This window comes from Elephas maximus, chromosome 26, assembly GCF_024166365.1.
Source record: "Elephas maximus indicus isolate mEleMax1 chromosome 26, mEleMax1 primary haplotype, whole genome shotgun sequence".
Classification (NCBI taxonomy): Eukaryota; Metazoa; Chordata; class Mammalia; order Proboscidea; family Elephantidae; genus Elephas; species Elephas maximus.
The window spans coordinates 26,687,314-26,701,413 of record NC_064844.1 but is presented as its reverse complement, the minus strand read 5'-3'; positions in this window follow the sequence as shown (position 1 = coordinate 26,701,413).

Here is a 14,100-nt window from a genome sequence, read left to right as displayed (position 1 = left end):
TTTTAGTATTGTTGGTGTCTTTTACATGATCGTCTGTTACATTTAAAATCAGACAAACTTCGTTTCTTTTATATATCTTTATTGCTTTTTCTGATTGTAAAGGTAATCCATACTCATTGTTAACATTTCAGACAATTTAGAAATTATAAATTTTTGTAGAAGTTCATTTATAATTCCAATTCGAACACCACCTAAGTTTCCCAAGTTTGCTCTGGTTAACAAATGGCACACGGTCTCTGTGGTTTACAACAGCAAACATGTATTTTCCCCTCAGGTTACAAAAGGGCTGCAACGCGGCTGTGGATGTGCTCCAGGCTCTGTCCCCAATGTCCTCTCATTCTGGAACTCAGGCTAACGGAACAGCCCTGCCCTGGGACATTCCAGTCCTCATATGAGTGAGGATGAACGAGAGGCCGAGCCAAACCATGCCATCACATTTCAAGTGTTAACAGGGACAGGCTATGGCACATCTGCTCATACTTTGTTGGCTACAGCAAGTCACACAGCCAAGCCCAACGTTATCGTGCCAGGGAAGGATACCCCACTGGTGGCAGGAGGCAAGAGTTAGCTACCATAACCACCAGCAACAATTTAGTGTGTACATCTTTTTCAGGCTTTTTAGTATGCAAATGCATGTGCACATACATGTACGCATGCTTAAAAAGATGTGATGACTGTGCTCTAAAATTACCTGCTATAAAGTTTTTTTGATGGATAACTTTCTAGGTTAATATATATAACCTACATGTTCATTTGAATGGCCGAATAACATTCTACTTCATGAATATACCACGATTCCCATAACCTGTCTCCCTATTCATGGACATTTATGAACAATGAAGACCCTTGTTCATAATCTTTGGATGTATCATTAGGGATACATTCAGAATGCACATTTTCAAGACTTTTGAAGAAAGTTGCAAATTGCCCTCTGGTCTTTAATCACAGTCTTCCCTTAAAAATAAAAATGTATCTACTCTTCAAGACCAAGCTGAAATTCAGTTTTTCGTAACTCATTTTCCTAATAACTCCAGTTCAAATTGATTCTTAATATGATGACTTGAATTTAGTGTTTTATATGAGCCTGTGTGTGTGTGTTGTTATCTCAGTTATAAGTTTCTGGAGGGTGAGGACCACTCCCTGGACTGGTTTACTTTCCCCAAAGAGATTTGCACACTCTCTTGGTTCCTCTGCATCTGGATCATATGTGAGCGATTAACTGTTTTTCCCTACTAGTACTTTTCCATTTCCTACCTCAGTCCTCCGAGCTCCCATCCCTCCATCTCCCCACCGCTTCATTCAAGTTACTACGCTATGAGTCAGAATCAACTTGATGGCAATGGGTTGGCTTATGGGTGATATGGGGGAATAGGGCAGGGAATGGTCTGTGGGGCTTACACCTTGGTTCCTGGCAGAAGAAAGGCAGTAAGACCAGAAAGCAGTGTTTACTGGGAGCACCCAGGCCTGAGTCTTCTGCTGGCAGCCATGAGCAGGAGTGGCCCTCAGGTCGGCTTTTTTTCCTGCACAGATTTTTTTTAAAGAAAATCTGCCCCTTAAATTCAGGAGATTTTCACATAAGAGTCCACATTTCTATCTTCTCTTTAAAAATGGGAAGATGTGACATTACTGGGCCACATCCCTGCATGGAAACTCTCTACAAGAACTGAATAGTTGCTGTTCCCTTTTGATGGGGCATGAGTGCTCCAGATTTCCTCTTCACTGGTCTTACCCCAGCTGGCTTTGCTCATTTATAACCCTTAAACCTGGTTTAAACAGCTCTCCCAGGCAGTGATGGTTCAGTGGTAGAATTCTTGCCTTCCATGTGGGAGACTTGGGTTCAGTTCCCGGCCAATGGACCTCACATGCACTCACCACCCATCCGTCACTGGAGGCTTGCGTGTTGTTATGATGCTGACCAGGTTTCAGTGGAGCTTCCAGACTAAGACAGACTAGGAAAAAAGGCCTGGTAATCTACTTCTGAAAATCAGCCAATGAAAATTCTACAGATCACAACAGTCCTATCAGGAACCAGTTGTAAGGGTTGCGCAGGACTGGGTAGCATTTCATTACACTGTGCATTGGGTTGCCATGAATCAGGGGGCCAATTTAAGGGCAGCTAACAACAGCCGAAGGAGCCTCTCAGAATTTCCCTGTGCCCCAAGCATGGCTCAGACGCAGCAGAGCTCCACCAGGCAGCTCAGTAGCAGCTTGTACACGCAGTTGGGGTGATGATTAGGGGCCCTCACCTAATTCTCAAACATCCTGAAGTCCTTCAGACCTTGGCATCCCTGGAGACGGGGTGGAGGCCTGAAAACGGCTGAGATTAAGTTTCTTGTCATCTCTTTGGAATGAAGTTCAAAGCAGAAATGAAGATGTTTATAGAAAGAACTCTGCCTTTTCTTGTACAGTTGAGTTTGTGCACTGATATTCATACCTTGTTCATATTTCAAAAATTCATTTTTTTACTCAACAAATGTTTACTGAATACTTACTATGTGCCAGGCACTGTTCTTGGCACTTTGCATGTAGCTGGGAAAAAGACAGAACTCCTCTCCTATGGAGCTGGGAAGACAGTCCTCGTCTTAATTCATGGGCAGTATTTGACACAATTAATTACTCCCTCTTTTTTAGAACACTTTTTTCATTTGATTTCCTTCTTCCTGGCTGCTCCTTCTTGTCTTTTTTGCTGTTTCTTTCTATTCTTCTTGACCTCTTAACGTTGGAGGCCCCAGGGCTCAGTCTTGCGTGCATCTCTAATTACACTTAACTCCATTAGGGCTATCATCTAATCTCCTGACTTTAAGTTGCAACTCTATGCTAATGACTTTCAAGTTTGTATCTCTAGCTGAGACTTCTCTATTAAAGCAAGACCTAAGTGGTCTCCTCAGCCTCACCACCTGGATGTCTAATAAACCAAAACCCAAAAATGTCTAATAGGCATCTCAAATTTTAATAGGCATCATAAATCTCAAATTTCATATCACCTTGATCTTCCGTGGAAAACTTGCTCACCCTGCAGCCTTCCTCATCTCACTTAGTGACCATCTCATCTTCAAGTTGCTCAGGTCAAACACCCTGGAGTAGTTCTTGAAGACTCTCTTTCAAACACCATATGCAATCTGTTTGTAAATTCTGTCGACTCTACCTTTAGGATATATCCGTAATCCAACCATATCAAAACACCTCCCCTACAACCACTCTGGTTCAAGCCATTGTCCGCTTTCACATGGATTATTGCACTCACATGGGACTGCATAATAGAAGAAGTCAAGGTTCTCCGTCAGATACAAATTGTGACCATGGGAGGCCCATAATCTTTATTAAACTGACATACAGTCCTAAATACCATTCTAGAACATTGAGAGGGTCTTGGTCATAAACTGCAGGGTTCTTTTTCAGAGCGTTACCTGCTAGTAGAAGGGGTAGGAATGGAAAAATGTACTCCCCTCTCTTTCACCTGTATTCATTACCACATTCCTCTCTTAGAGAAGGAGACTGCTACTGCTGGACAAGCAATAGGGCCATTATGTGTGGAGGTAATTTTAGATACTATGGATTTTGTCTAAGCATTAATAATCACAAATTGGAAATAAACAGAAAAAAATTACAATTTTCTTCCTCTCTCTCTTTTTCCCTCCCCTCATCTGTCTCCCTGTTTTGCTTTTGTGGTCTCAGTCTCTCTCTTTCTGGGGAAAGCCACTGGCACTAGCCTTTTCCCCATCTGTCTCCATGATTATATACTAAAGATTTCCTGGCATTTAACAGGAAAACAGAAAACTTCATAAGACCCAGGTAGAGTTGGGGTGGAAAATACTAACAAAGTCTTTAATCTCAGACCCTGGGAGGTGTCTGGCCTCTGTAAGCAGAAGCAGATTTGATATCGTTCCTTTAATTAAAACCATCTGATGCACAACCCCCTTCTCGGTTGCCCTGAAAAAAATTTTTTTTTCCAACTTCATCTTTGAACAGCTTGTCTTCCAATAAAGCATGTTATCATTTGCTCAGAAGACTGATAACCCACGAGTGGTGGATAATGGAAAAATGACAAAACTTGCTCTACATAATCAGTTGGCAAAAGAAGGAGAAATAACAGCTGCTTGACTGTTGTATCAATATATTTTTAAATTGACTTTGTAAGGTAGTATGGGTGCCAAGCCACAGATTTTCATGAACAATCTCAAGATGGCTTGAGGCCATGCAGATAGAAGTTTGTTGGTGGCTTTCTTCTACTCCTGAGCCTTTGACTTCAGAAAGGTAGTGGGCAGGGTAAAAATGTGCCTTTACAGCCACGGTTGTTCAGGATCCTGGACTCTGATGCTGATGCCAACTGGAACCAGACCGTGCACAAAATCCAATTCTGTGGATGCAGGTAGGCACTGATTTGTGGAAGAATTAATGTTATCCTGAAAAGTTATTGGCAGTCAATTTTGGTAAATAAAATAGATATGAAACACAAAATGGAATTTGATCTTTACAGAACTCTATGGGTGATCATCTGGCAAGGTGAGGATTTTTTTTTGAGGGGCATGTTGACTCAGGGGACTTAGGTTGGAATCCCAGCTTTACCCCTTACTGGCTCTGCAAAAATTGGTAAAGGATTTAACCTTAAAGAATCTACCTTCTCATCTCTAAACGAATAAGATCTTATACTTGGGGCTCTATTAAAATGAGCCCCCACGCATCTGTCAGTTTTTCGTACTGTGGGGGCTTGCATGCTGCTGTGTTGCTGGCCACTATGGCACTGGTATTCAAATACAAGCAGGGTCTCCCATGGCGGACAGGTTTCTACTGAGCTTCCAGATTAAGACAGACTAGGAAGAAGGACCTGAAGGTCTACTTCTGAAAAAAATTAGTCACTGAAAGCCTTATGAATAGCAGCAAAATATTGTATGATGTGGGGCAGAAAGATGAGCCTGTCAGTTTGGGGGACACTCAAAATATGACTGGGGAAGAGCTGCCTCCTCAAAGCGGAGTCGACCTTAAGGATGTGGATGGAGTCAAGCTTTTGTGACTTTCATTTGCTGATGTGGCCTGGCTCCAAATGAGAAGAAATAGCTACAAACATTCATTAATAGTCGGAATGCAAAATGTATAAAGTATGAATCTAGGAAAATTGGAAATCGTCAAAAATGAAATGTAACACTTCGAGATAGATATCCTAGGCATTAGTGAGCTGAAATGGACTGGTATTGGCCATTTTGAATTGGAAAATCATATGGTCTTCTATGCTGGGAATGACAAATTGAAGAGGAATGGCATTGCATTCATCATCAAAGAGGCAAGCCTGACCCAAGCTATGGTGTTTTCAATTGCCTCGTATGCATGTGAAAGCCGGACAATGAATAAGGAAGACCGAAGAAGAATGGACACTTTTGGATTATGGTATTGTTAAAGAAAATTGACTATACCATGAACGGCCAAAAGAAGGAACAAATAGGTCTTGGAAGAAGTGCAGCCAGAATGCTACTTAGAGGCAAGGATGGTGAGACTACATACATTTCACATACTTTGGACATGTTATCAGGAGGGACCAGTCCCTGGAGAAGGACATCATGCTTTGTAAGTAGGGGGTCTGTGAAAAACAGGAAGACCTTCCATGAGATGGACTGACACATTGCCTGTAACAATGGGCTCAGGCATAAAAATTGTGAGGATGGTGCAGGACTGGACAGTGTTTCGTTGTGTTGTATATTGGGTCACTGTGAGTTGGAACGGACTCAACGGCACCTAACAACAACATTAAAATGAGATCATGGATGTATGTAGTTTGTTGATTTTGTGTATTAATTAAAAAAATTATGAAGTATTTGAAAACTACAGGGAATAATCTAACAGATATCTGTGTACCAACTACTAGATTTAAACTGTTAAATTTGCCTCATTTTCCTCAGTTTTTATAGAAATAAAATATTAGCAATAGTTCATTGCTCCTTATTCCATCATTTTCCCTCTTTTTTTTTTTTTTTTAACAGAGTTGATCACTGTCCTGAACTTGGTATGTGTATTTCCCATCCTTTTTTTTTTTTCTTTTTTGTACTTTGGATGAAGGTTTACAGAGCAAATTAGTTTCTCATTAAACAATACACACACTGTTTTGTGACATTGATTGCCAACCCCACAACATGTCAACAGTCTCCTCTAATTTGGTTTCCCCATTACCAGCTTTCCTGTCCCCTCCAGCTTTTTCATTCTTGTCCCTGGCCTGGTGTGCCCACTTAGTCTAGTTTTGTTTTATGAGCCTGCCTAATCTTTGGCTGAAGGGTGAACCTCAGGAGTGACTTCAGTTCTGAGTTAAAAGGGTATTGGGGGCCATACTCTTGGGGTTTCTCCAGTCACAGTCTGACCAGTAAGTCTGGTCTTTTTTTGTGAGCTAGAATTTTGTTCTACATTTTTCTCCAGGTCTGTCTGGGACCTTCTATTATGATCCCTGTCAGAGCAGTTGGTGGTGGTAGCCGGGCACCATCTAGTTGTGCTGAACTCAGTCTGGTGGATGCTGTGGTACTTGTGGTCCATTAGTCATTTGGACTAGTCTTTCCCTTGAGCCTTTGGTTTTCTTCATTCTCCCTTGCTCCATATGGGGTGGGACCAGTGGAGTGTAGTGGCGTTCACACACTTTTAAAGCCCCAGACGCTACTCACCAAAGTAGGATGTAACACATTTTCTTTTTAAACTGCATTATGCCACTTGAGCTAGATTTCCCCTGAGACAAGGCCTCCACAGCCTTCAGCCCAGTGATTTGGTCCCTAAGGGAGTTTGGATGTGTCTCTGAAGCTTCCATGACCTTGCCTTGGTCAAGCTGTCCTACTTATTTTTTATGCTTTCACTGAAGATGTATGTATCACTAAACAATATATAGCATTTTTTGGTGTGCGTTTTATGTATTTACATTTACATCTTGCAATTGCAACACTGATTTTGAGTTTAGCCATTGTGGTACATTAACAAGAAAGTGTATTCATTTAAAGTACTATATAGCATCCCATTACGCAATTATTCATTTTCCCAGTTACGGACTTTGAACTTGCTTCTAAGTTTTTGCCTCTCAAACAAGGTTGCTATGAACATTCTTGTATACCTCTTCGTGGGCATATGTGGGAGGGTTCTCTGGGTTTTGAATCCAAGAGTAAAATTCTGGGCCATATTGATGCACCTTTTCAGCTTTGCTAGATATTGCTAAATTGCTTGCCAAAGTTTTCATGCCAACCATTTGCGAGAGTTCCAGTTTCTCCACAACCTCCTCCAGGATGAGTATTGTAGACATTTTCCGAAGTGATATCTCACATTTATTTTCATTCTCTTGATTGATAAGGAGGCTGAGCAATTCTAAGTGTTTTTGTTATCTCTTCTGTGATTTGACTGTTCATATCTTTTGCCCATTTTATTATTTTCTTATTTATTACTATTTTATTACTTCATCTTTTTCTTGCTGGTTTGTAGGAAATTTTTTTGACTTATTTTAAAAAATACGTTGTGGATATACTATACCTTCTTCAGTGATATGTGTGACAGAAAACTCCTCCCAAATATGCGTTTTGTGTTTTAACTTAATTTATGATATCTCTTATCATATGATTTTGATTTTAAATGTAATCAAATTGATCAATCTTTTCTTTTATAATTTGTGCCTTTGGCATTTCTTTTAAGAAACAATTCTCTTTCTACTTTTTCTTTCAAAATTCTAATATTCACGTTTATATTTTTAATATATCTATAAAGTGAGGTTGGTATCAATTGCACATTTTTTTACATCTGGACAACCATTAATTGCGATAACATGCATTGTGTGATCCATCCTTGCAGTGGATTAATTACTTTTGTATGTGGCCTTTCTAGCCATGGTCTTGTAACTCCCATCCAGGTGATTGGGGTGGACCGTATGATAGGGTAATTGTGGCCTACCAAGGGGATTGGTCGGTTTTGCCTTAAAGGAGAGCCAATTCCAGAGCAGAGAGGAGGAGGACCTTACCACCACCAAGGAAGAACAGCCAGGAGCACAAAGCATGTCTTTTGGACTCGGGATCCCGGGGTGGGGGTGGAGGGGGGAGAGCTGGAACCCTGAAGCCGGTGAAAAGTGGTGGCAGGAGAGACCCAGTAGCACAGACCTCCCACACAGTGGGCTTTCCGGCCCACACAGAGAGAAAGCTGAGTGCCTTTGGGCAGAGGGCTAGGGCCAGGGAGAGGTGTGCCTGCAAGCATGGCTGGGAAGAAGCTGTCATGGAAGAACTATATCCTGAGTGTTTCTGAGCCTAAATTTTAACTGCTTACTTCCCTAATAAACCCCATAATGACCAGTATGGTCTGTGAGTTCTGTGTGGCCATTGCAATGAACTATTGAACCCAGGAGAGAAGTAGGGTGCTGTGTGAGGGATGGCTGGTGTCAGAATTAATAAAAATGGCAGAGAGAGGAGGCTTGTCTGGCCTCCAACTCATGGGAGTCAGCCTTGAGCTTTTGATCTTGGTTCTCCTTCCTGCTTGAGGGGCTGGGGGAGGTCAAACACTGCCCTTATGCTGTTTTTACAAACCTTTTCTCACTGACTTGGTATGACACCTTATATACCTATGAATCTTTTTCTGAGCTGTCTCTTCTACATCGTTCGTCTATTTTTTTCTTTTGGACAAACCTCACATTGTTTTAAAAAATACAAACTGATTTGTTTTGCTATCTGCACATCTCCTTATTCTTCAAATGGTCTTGACTGTTGTAGGCACTTTCCTTATCTTTATGACTTCCCTCAACTTCTAAAATTCTACAAAACTCTTTGTGGCAATTTCATAGGAAGTGCGTTAAAACTTATAGATTAATATGGAAAGAAATTTTATCTTAATGATATTGCATGTTCCATCCATTACCATTACATTTTTTCATTTGTTTAGCTTTTTATGTCATTCAAAAATATGTTAAAATTTTCTCCAAAAAGTATTGAAGGGCTTATGTTACATGTATTCTGTTACTTAATGTTTGTTGTTGCTTACGTGAATGAATCTTTTTTTTAAAATTAAAATTTTCTCTTTAGTTTTACTTGTAAATAAAATTATTACTAATTTTTATGTGTTAATTTTCTATCTAGCAAGTTTGCCGAACTCAGTTAAATTCCACTTATTTGTCTGTGTATTTTCTCAGATTTCTCAGTGTATTTTTATAATTTTGGCAAAGAATGATAGTTTTATTTAATTTTAATCTTAAATTATTTATTTGGTTTTCTTATTTTATTGCATTGGTTAGGACCACCAATATTATGATGAGCAGAAAGGATAATAACAGGCATTGTCCTCTTGTTGCCAGCCATAAATTGCTCCTAATACTTCACCATTAAGTGTGGTACTCTCTATATAACCTTTTATTAGGTTAAGGTTATTTCCTTCCAGTTCTAGCTTACTGAAAGTATTTTTTTTTTTTAATCATGAACCACCATCAAAATATATTAGATGCCTTTTTTGGGGCACATACTGAGGTGATTTTATGTTTTTTTCTCCTTCAGTCTATTAATGTGGTGAATTATATTAATAGATCTCCAACAGCTGAATCATCCTTGCATATCTGGGATAAACCCTACTTTGTGTTGATTTAAACATACAGACACACGCACACAGAAACACGCACACGTACTCATTATTGGATTTTATTTGCTAATCTTTTATTTAGAACTTTTAGGTAAATGTCATTAGTGGGATAAGCCAGTGATTTTTTTTTTCTTCTTTTTTCCATACAGTACTTATGTAGTTTGGGATTTTTTTTTTTTTTTTTTTTTTGCTAGCCTTATAAAAGCAAGTAGTAGATTTTTCCCTCTTTTTATAAACTGAACCATTTGTATAAAAGTTACTCGTAAATTTTTCTGGGCATGGTGTTGTTTGTGTCTAGATATTTAATGACTGATTGATTTTGAACTTTATGTAGGTCTATGTTGGTTTTCCATAAATCAATTTTGGTAATTTTTATTTTTCTAGAATATTCATTTAAGTTCAATATCTATTGGCATAAAGTTTTACATACTATTCTCACATGATTTTTAAAAATCTCTATTTTTCCTGTAATTTTATCCCCTCTTTATTCCTAATATTGTTTATATATTCCTTCTTTTTCCTCTGAATAATCTTCTAGAAATTTGTATTTCCTTCGTGTGTGTTTTTCAAAGAATCAGTTTTGTCTTTTACTGATCAATTCTGATGTTTCTTTGTTTTCTCTTCTATTATCTGCTTTTATGTTTATATTTTCTTTAGGCTTAGTCTGTTGTTATTCTCACTTCTTGAGTTGCTGGGCTTGCTGCTTTCTGTTTTTATTCCTCCCTAATATGTTTTTTTTTTTTTTAAACATATGTAACATATGTATTTAGAGTACATCTTTTAAAGAATAATTACTTCTCACAGATTTTGTATTTCCATTGTGATTTCTTCAATGACTTTGAGTGATTTAGAAGCATGATTACTAATTTTCAAATGCATATTTTGTCCTTTTTTTTAGTTGTTGGATTCTAATTTTATTGCATTTTATGATTATTTTAAATGCTATTATTTTATTTCTTTCAGATTATTCTCTTCTTTTATCTAGCTCCAAACCAAAAAAACCCCAAACCCATTGCTAACTCTGACTCATAGCGACCCTATAGGACAGAGTAGAACTGCCCCATAGAGTTTTCAAGGAGCACCTGGTGGATTTAAAATGCTGACCTTGTGGTTAGCAGCTGTGACTCTTAACCACTACGCTACCAGGGTTTCCACATCTAGCTCCAGGGCTGCTAATTGACCCTGTTTATCACGTCTGTTGGCTTTCTTTCATTACAAATGATTTCCAAGTGTTGTGTTTTTCCTTGTGAGTTATCTATGGTGGGGTATTTTTACATGGACTTCTTGTGCTATTGGTTGTGGGCATTCCTGTAGAGTGTTTTGCATTTCTTTGTACTGAAAGCCCCAGGGTTTCAATGATCCAAGCCCTGTTTTTATATTACTTTCTCAGATTGCAATTCCATTACCACATGGGCAGTATAAATTTGACCCCCACGTTCACCTGTACCAAAGATGGGGTATAAAAGCATCTTATGTTTCTGGGTGGGCATGAAACTCCAGCCCCAGCCAGGATACACCCTGGGCCACTGAGGCCTCAGCTTGTATGCTTACCACTCTAAAAAAAAAAAAAAAAAAAACTAGTTTTCAGTAACTCTTCCTTTCTGTAATTTCCTTTGAGATCAGCCATATATTAAAAACAGTTTTGATTATATTTTAAAATTTCTACTTTTCTAAGAGTAGGAGGGGATGTTTTGCCAAATCAGGAAAACATGTTGTTATAAACTATGTAGAATTTTATAAATGTAAGTTAGAGATATTGCTTATTTCATACTGTAAATTATTATTCCTAAAGCATATTAATCTTGCAAATTTCTATTTTTTATGTATTAGGTTTGCATAAAGCAGAGTACTCATAATTATTTTAAATAAAGTTCACTTAGAGAAGGGAAATCTAAGTATGAATAGCAGTTCTGTTCTAAGGGCTGTAGAACCTTGGATAAAAGGACGAGTCTTGGCTTCAGTAAATAATTACGTTTACTGCTGGTTTATAGGAAGATCTAGATTTATATCAATGTTAATTCTCTGGACCAAGAACAATCACGCCCTGTTGGCCAGTGTAAAGCCAAGAAGCTCAAAAAGATGCGTGCTGTTTTGTATTTTTTTTAAAATGATGGTTTTTGGCATTTTGATAGATTGATAAGCTTTGCACTTGTCTGCTTTTTCACTGAGTTCTAAACATAGAAATGGGCTTCTTTCCCTACATGGATAATAATAAGAATTTATTTCCTTAATAACAAAATTTTTCTCATTCTAGGCATGATTCTTTTTGACAGGCTGGAGTTTTTGTCAGCAATTGAGGAGATTTCTGTTGGTTGGCCAGAATGCCTGTCTACTAAAGTTTTGGAATATTAGGTGATTGAAGTTAATGTGGATCTTCTCCCATTCTTTAAAGTTTATTACTCATAGACTTTTATTCATTCAAAAAGCTGAAGAGCAGTTAGTAAACTCAAATATTTTACATCAGAACTGTTTATTGTTTTGTTGTGAAAATAATTTGACAGCTTAGGAAGAATCAGTAACTTGCTTATATGAGCTGATACTTGAAATACCCAAATTTGGGAGCCAACTATGAACCAACATCATGATGACTGGGGAAAAGATTGAGGTTGTCAACGATTTCATTTTACTTGGTTCCATAATCAACACCCATGGAAAAGGCAGTCGAGAAATCAAAAGATGCATTGCATTGGGGAAATCGGCTGCAAAAGACCTCTTTAAAGTGTTGAAAAGCAATGATGTCACCTTGAGGACTAAGGTGCGCTTGACTCAAGCCATGGTGTTTTCAATTGCCTCATATGCATGAGAAAGCTGGACAATGAATAAGGAAGTCCGAAGAAGATCTGACACCTTTGAATTGTGGTATTGGCGAACAATATTGAATATACCATGGACTACTAGAAGAATGAATAAATCTGTCTTGGAAGAAGTACAACCAGAATGCTCCTTAGAAGCAAAGATGGCAAGACTATGTCTTACGTACTTTGGACATGTTGTCAGGAGGGACCAGGCCCTGAAGAAGGACATTATGCTTGGTGAAGTAGAAGGTCAGTGAAAAAGAGGAAGACCCTTAACGAGATGTATTGACACAGTTGCTGCAACGATGGGCTCAAGCATAGCAACAATTGTGAAGACTGTTCAAGACCCGGGAGTGTTTCATTCTGTTGTGCATAGGGTCGCTATGAGTCAGAATCTACTCCACGGCACCTAGCAACAACAACTATGAACTAAGTTCAGGAGACTACTAACAAATGAAAATGTTTATGTGTTAGTGCTTTTAAAAGATTAAAAAAAAAAAGGTAGAGCCCCTTTAAATAATTGGCAAGAGAAACAGAAGCAGGATTCTGACTGATATCAAATTGTCCTTGCCAGCTTTTGACATTGGCCAACATTTAGTCATTAAAGAAATAAGAGTGACCACTGACCTTACCTTCTGCTAAAATCATTTTTATGATTGAACGAAAGGACTTACAAGAGATTGCGGTGAAAGTGGAAGGAAGGTAAGTCAACCATTGCTGTTACCAAGAAATGCTCTTATTTCTTTAAGTCTACATGTGCTATAGCTGCTAACCGAGAGGTCAGCAGTTTGAATCTGCCAGGCACTCCTTGGAAACTCTACAGGGCAGTTCTACTCTGTTCTCTAGGGTTGCTATGGGTCGGAATCGACTTGACAGCAGAGTTTATGTGAGGACAGCCAGAAGGATAATTAGATCATTTAAAAATACACGTTGGGATATGTGGTCAGTTATTTCATTCCAGAGATTAACAATTTAACAGTGGGTCATATTGAGTCTTCTTGACACTGTCTACTTATCTCAACTCTGTTGTTACTACACTGAATTCATAGGGCATGACTAATCAAATACTGCACTTGCCAATTGGTATAGGTAATTTTCTATTCCTGAAACTTAGAAAATGTTACTTTCATTAGCACTGTATAGAAGCTATTTTGACACTGTCTTGAACACACTTTGCACAGTGATTAAGGATAGAATTAGACTGTGTGGGCTCAAATCCTAACACTGCCATTTTCCAGTGGTTACCCTTGTCCAAGTTGCTTCAGTGTCTCATTTTGTAAAATGGAGATAGTAATAGGACATCTTCACTAGGTAGTTGGGAAATTGGAAAATACATAGAAACATATGCCTTCTGTGTAGTGAGCATTCACTGTCAGCCATTGTAATTAAATGTGCATATTATCTGCATGGAAACACACTCAAAGTCCCTAAAGTATAGTTCTTACCAAGACTGGAACAGTATCTACCATTCTTTTGGGAAATAAAATTTTATTTTTTTTCCCAAGAAAATAAGCAACCTGTCTAGGTCAATAATTATACGGAAATAATAATAATAATTTAAAAATCCCTGTCTTTTCATATATTTCAACCTCCTTAGGACAGAATCCTAGTCAACAAAATTCAATTTTAGCTCTAGTTGTACTTTGTTGGTTGCTCATCTTTTTAGTCCAAAATTTAATGAAAGAAATTTTCACATCTGGGCAAGAGGAACTTAAATATCAATTTTTTTTTTTTTATTCAGGCT